At 28.7% G+C, this 6,656-nt stretch overlaps 1 long non-coding RNA gene across 1 annotated transcript; it reads right to left on the bottom strand.

Moving 5' to 3' along the window:
- Window positions 1-4,870: 4,870 nt before the first annotated feature.
- LOC145331372 (uncharacterized) lies at window positions 4,871-6,656 on the bottom strand. Its single transcript, XR_013883711.1, has 4 exons — window positions 6,557-6,656; window positions 6,124-6,254; window positions 5,707-5,773; window positions 4,871-5,068 (listed from the first exon to the last, which is right to left on the bottom strand). It is a non-coding gene; the product is annotated as an uncharacterized LOC145331372 (long non-coding RNA).

The raw sequence follows: 6,656 nt of genomic DNA, 5'->3' as shown, positions 1-6,656 counted from the left end.
TTTTAAGCAAAATATTCCTAATTTTTTTTTATAAAAATCTTGAGTACCATTGAAATTTACGTTCCATTTTTCCCTTCCTTCCAGGAGAAAAAATAAGATGTTCTACTAATTTAAAAGATAGAATTTCTTTATAATGAAACTTTTAATCACAAATAATGATTTAATAAAATATGTTTTTTGATGATAGCTTCTGAGTTTTTATGTAAATTAGTATAGAGAAATCACCAGGAAATAATAAAAATACAAAAAGCATACCTAAAAATAATAAAGATTTTTTCTTAGTAAAAATCTTTTTTTGACGATTTTTAAAATTTAACTTTTACAATAGAGAACCATTTGATTTTTACATAATACATAGAAAATATTTATAGATAGTTTTTAAATTCTTAATCTTAATTCGTTGCCTTATTCTTCACATTTTATGACTTTGATCAAAAATAACTTGCTTTAAGAAATTATTTTTGATTATGATATAACAAGGATGACTATATCAATTGTGAAAGGTATAAAATTAAAATATTTAAAATTTTCTTCGAATAAATTTTAAATTATTAAGAGAAGGGATGCAATAACTAAAAAAAATATTTAGCCTCTACCTTTTACCAGCTAAAAATTTTAACAACAGAGACAAAATATATTATTTTTCTGCATGTACAATATTTTATTATTAAGAATATGCTTCTAAACGTAATTATTATTCTTTACTGGCAAAAAAGTAGGTGTCCTTTATTCATGTATTTGTTTAAATACTCTCCAACATATGAAATATGTCATCCTTGTTAAATACTAAATACTTGATTTTCGTAAGAAACAAAAGTTTAGAGCCCTTTTTGTTATTTCAGGCTTTATGAGTTGCTTACTTATCAATAGGGTTAATGTAGATGAAATCTGAATTGATATTTAAAATGATGATGGGACTGTCCATGTACAAGAACGAAGACAATTGCTACTTAAAAATGTTAACATTTTGTATTTTTGCTTGATAATTAATGGTACCTTGATAAAAACAAAGCATTTGACTATAAAACAATTTTAAATGGCAGTAAAGGAAAAGTTTGTTTTTATTCAGGGATCTAAAGGGAGAAAAAATTACCGTTAAATTAATGTACATCCACAATGATGATACACAAAATTACCCCATCTGTAGATTACAATTAGTGGAAAAGTCCCAAAATTTGTTAAGCCAACGAATAATAAAACTTTATTTTAAAACTTTGGGGACTAGTGTAATAAACAGCCCAATGTCCTCCTTCCTCCCTTATTTTATTATAAATATTTAGCCATTTATAGATAGTCCCTTTTGGCACCAACGATTCAAGTTTGTCTTAATGTTTAAACAATGATTATGCAGCATTAAAAAATATGATGATGGCAAAATATATTCTTTCATTTCATCTGCTTTAACCCTGGTTAGCGATAATAACGACTTATAACATAAGTTATGAGATTATAAGGAATAACAAAAAAAAACTATGACCTTAGTAGATGTAGAGAATATATGCTTGACAAGTGATAATCTTTTAGACAGCAAATGGGAAAATCTTTAGTTGATATAATTAATCAACAATACTGCAAAATCATGTAAAGCATCGTATTACAGACAATTTCCTACAAATATTAAAATAAAAATCATATAAATTAATACCAGGTTTGTTATCCCCGCGGAAAGCTGTCTTTAATACGATGCAATAACTACTAATGATCTGAATTTTTAAAGGTTCAAATAATAATAATTTTTTTGTTATTCCTTATTTTGTTGATTATTTAATTATAATAAAATGATAAGGTACATTTTACGGTAGACATTTATAACACAACAATATCATGATTCAAATCTTATATACATAGAATAGTAATAGTTTTGTCCCTTTATAGGCTTATATGCTTTATATAGATAAAATGTTTAGTTTAGTTAAAGAAATTTAATTTTAAGAGCTTTTCTGTGGAAGAAAATCTAAGCGATTCAATATGAATTTTTAAAAAATGATTCTATAAAAGAAAACTTGTTATTTTTTATAGTTTTCAAAAATTTAAACTCAAATCTCTCTATAAATAACTATTATGTTAAAGAAGTAATAATAAAAATATATATAGATATATATGTATGATTTTATGAGGTAATTATGTTAAGTCTATTTTGTTTTTATATATAAGCATTTATATGTTGCGAAAAAAATCATTTTTTTCTAAAAATTTTAAAGAATTTTTTTCTATAAAAACTATTTTGATCTAACTCTTTTAATAGTCAAAACTTATTGAAAGGGAAGAAAATTGTTACGTGCTTTATTATTAAACTAGCGGCTGCGCCCCTAGCATCTAGGGGCTCTATATACGAAGGAATATCGAAGGGCAGAAAAATAGCCTAAAACCATACCTATTCAGACTTTTTATAAAAATAAAATAGCCTAAAACCATCCTGAGACCTATAAGTAGCTTCACAGTAAAGGAGGACAATATCAGTTCAGCGGTTAGCGAGATACTTCGGGACAGACAAAAAACGCTTACTACTTTATATGATAGGATAATAGTCGGATACAAAATAGATTTTTACACATGAAATATTACCCCTATATAAGATTTTAGAATTTTAGAGAAAATTTTATACCAATATTTTAATAACATTTATACTACATATCATTCAATAATATATTTTCAAAATTTATGGAATTTTATTAAGAATTAACAATTTAATAATTTTATGCTTTGTATTATTTTTTACAAAAATTCTACAAAACCTGAAAATATATAGATGTAAATTTACTGGCAAAAGATTTTGATTATACATTAATATTTGAGGCAGGCAGCGATTATTGCCATCCTGACTTTTCAAAGTTTGGATCCTGTGCAGTTCACTGTAAAATGTTTCTCGTAACAAAAATAAAAAATCAATAAACTTTAAAGGCTGCTAGCTTCCAAAACGGCTGAACGTACATGTCACGCCCGCACACTGTTTTAAGAAACATAGAAATGAATGCCTGTAAATAATCTGGAATAGCCAATAGCAGATTATCGTTACCGGGAACGTTTCACCGTGAACTGCACTAGATCCCAAAGTTTTTAATTATACATTGTATGGTTTTAGGTTACCTGAATTTTGGACCTTTGTGGGTTTAAATAAGAACATGAACAAAAATACAGATGCAACTACACGAAATGACGCTTTTGAGCCTTTATAATAAAGTAGAAATTGCTTTTTTTTCAGCTAAAATTATTTCAAATTTTCATGGCCACTTTCTGAAGATTTCTTTAAGAATGACACATTTAAAAATGTATCACTAACAATAGAAACTATCAGCTTCAAAAGAAAAAAAAGTATTTGAATATTTCAGGTATTGTCAAGGAATCAGTCATTTTTAAAGAAAATGCCCACTTAGTACTGCTGTAACTATAGTTATTACATTATTTCAACAATAGTCTTATGAAATTTTATATTACTGAAATGAACAAAAGGGTGTAGTCCTTTTCGTGGCAACGCCCCTTAAGGGGCTATTCGTCGTATATAGAAAATAAAAAATGATAGGTTATTTTAGGTTATTGCCCCCAGCAGGGGCAATAAATAGGAGAAAAGCTGCTGTAAAAATAAGATAAAATGCCCCTTAAGGAGTGTTGCCACGAAGGGGACTATACCCGAACAAAAAGTTTAAAAAGAGAGGAAAAAGGGCGAAAAAACATTTTATTTTTTATCCTGTTATACTGTTTAGAATATGATTTTTTTTCCTTTTCAGTTTAATATAATTTCAGGAGACTAAAGTAATATATTTAGGGCTGTAATGTCCTTTTAATGTCATCATTTCTTCTTTCTATTATCATTATACATATGCACTGGCATTCTCTTATTCACAATTTACAAATTTGTACTGTGTGTAATATTGATAACTGTTGTACATATTCATATAATTGTATCAGCTGGGTTGTCAAAATATATCCTCTGTTTCCTATATATATTCCTTCGTGTTTATCATTCCTATTTTATCATATCATTAAAAATCCTGCATTTTGATTAATTTATTTGTAGCATTGTATTATAGACAGTAGGATATATAAGTTGGAAGGAATTTTAATGTTAGAGGGAGATTTGAAATCTGCATCAAATTTTGGGGATTTTTTTTATAAAATTCGTTTTTTGTATAATTATTTATCTAAAAGCGGAAATACAATTTAAGTTCATAAATTTTGACCAATAGGATAGGTGGATTGGAAACTACCTGCGCTCTAATTGGTTGAATGATGTGCGACACTTAAGCTTCTCCAATTAGAGCGCAGATGTCAAAATTAATCAACTTAAATTGTATTTCCGCTTTTAGATAAAGAATTATACAAAAAAACTAATTTTATAGAAATCCTTACAACTTGATGCAGATTTCAAATCTCCCTCTAACATTAAAATTCTTTCCAACTTAAATATCTTAATAGACAGCCTTCTACAAAAAAATGAAATATTATAAGATTAAGACCAGTTTTGTTACACTGAGGGACCGAAGGCTCGGGTTAAGAAAACTGGTTTTAATTTTATGATTTTATTTCAATATTCGTGGGAAAATGGTTGTATTACGATGCTGTATATGATTTTTCAGCACAGATGAGAAACGGTTCTAATCCAGCGCAGATATTAATCCGTTTTTAGGCCATAAATGAAATTAAGACACATTAAAAAAAGAACAAGGATTGCAACATTCATATGCAGCGAAGTACAAAAAAAACCATGGAAGGACAAACAAACAAAATTGATTATATAGAAAAGGTTCAGATGATAAATATGCAATAATTTATAGAAATCAGAAAACCTTTCTGAAAAAATAATAAAAGTATATTTAATGTCTGTTTAAGCATGACCGACAAACCAAGTAAACTATACCTATATGACGGACAAAGCAAATTATAGAGTAGCTTCCCTACTAAAACCCTATAAATTTAAATGCAAAGCCTTAATATTTTTTTTAAAAGCAGGTTTTTAATCTCCCTGTTAATTTTTTTAAAGATATTGGTTGAAGCTGATAGGTGGCCATGTTAATTGCTAACAGATCAATCTTTTGTTTATCAGAATATCCGCCATCTCCATCAGGTAACTCTGAAAAAATATAAAGGTCATAAGATTGACCCATACGGCAACCCCAAATACCTTTATTAAGGTTCGGGGAATTAGTCACCACTTTATCCTTGCAGAATATGTTTATGTCTGTCTGTGTGTTAGTAACCCCACCCCTTTCACCTAGCAAGTTAAAAGGTCTCAAAAAGAAATAAGGTTGTTTTCGTCTGTACGGACGCAATGTATCAATAGATGTAATCAATCAATAGATAAAATTGCTAATTCGCAATTAATCAATAAATAAAATGTCGACCTTGCAATCAATCTATAGATAAATAAACTACTACTAATCAATCAAGAAAATGGCTGTGTCGCAATTAATTAATAGATAAAATGGCCGCCTTGCAATCAATCAATAGATAAAATATCTACCTTGCAATCAATCAATAGATAAAATGGCTCCATTGCAATCAATCAATAGATAAAATGGCTGTCTAGCAATCAATCAATAGATAAAATGGCTAAAATACAATCAAGGGATAGATAAAATGGCTGACTAGCAATCAATCAATAGATAAAATTGTCAACTCCCAATCAATCAATAGATAAAATGGCTGTCTAGCAATCAATCATTAGATAAAATGGCTGTCTAACAATCAATCAAAATATAAAATGGCTACCTTGCACTCAAAGAACATTTGGAAGTATTTTTGAGCTTGGTCGTCAGGATATGTATTCTGCAGATATCTAAAAAAAACAAGGATTTCAACATACATAAAAGCGACTATCTAGAAATGAAACAGTCCGACAATATTTACAAACATAGTGCTTTTGATTTATGCTATAGAATTACAACATATCCAAATCTGAAGAATAGAATTAATTTAATTATTTCGCAAAATCAACCTAAGTACTTTCTGTTATAGAAGTCATCTTGGAATGTTTCAAATAGATAATATGTTAACATGCCCAAACTAATGATAAGACCTATGAGACCGACGGACCTCCAATGAATAACTTTTATTGCAATATAAATAAAGCAAAGGAATGATTTGAGGTTGGCATGCTTGTATTTTTAACAATTTCACAAGTCTTACCTAAAAAGTAGAAACGAGAACTTTCTCTCGTGCGTGACAATGAGCTTGCTCTGATCTAGCCCCGTCACTTTCTCTGAGTTGAACAGCATCACTACCGACAGCAGGATCAGTGGAGTCGGGTCCAGTGGCAGCTAGATAGATAGATAGATGATCAGTTTTAGGGTAGCTAAAATAATTAGATAGATAGATTGATTGACAGATAGATAGATGATTTATTCAGTACTTGATTAAAAATTATTTTAGTTTTGCTTTTAACTTTTATGTTATTTATTAATTTAGAGAAATAACAGAATAATATTTTAAGTCAAGATGCAGAATACCTAATATACCAATATAACAAAATTGAACATAGCTAAACTATTAACAAACAGAAGAAACAAACTACCCCCCCCCCCTAAGAAGATAGAGATAGCAAGAATAGATAGCTAGCTACCTTGTGCATCTTTTTCAGGAGGAAGAAATATCTATCCTCAAAAGTTGAGTCACAACACCATGGAGAAACAAACACATCCTCACAATCTATAGGTCGCTCG

This window comes from Acartia tonsa, chromosome 11, assembly GCF_053477335.1.
Source record: "Acartia tonsa isolate MP-2025a chromosome 11, ASM5347733v1, whole genome shotgun sequence".
Classification (NCBI taxonomy): domain Eukaryota; kingdom Metazoa; phylum Arthropoda; class Copepoda; order Calanoida; family Acartiidae; genus Acartia; species Acartia tonsa.
This window is presented reverse-complemented; position numbering and strand designations above follow the sequence as displayed.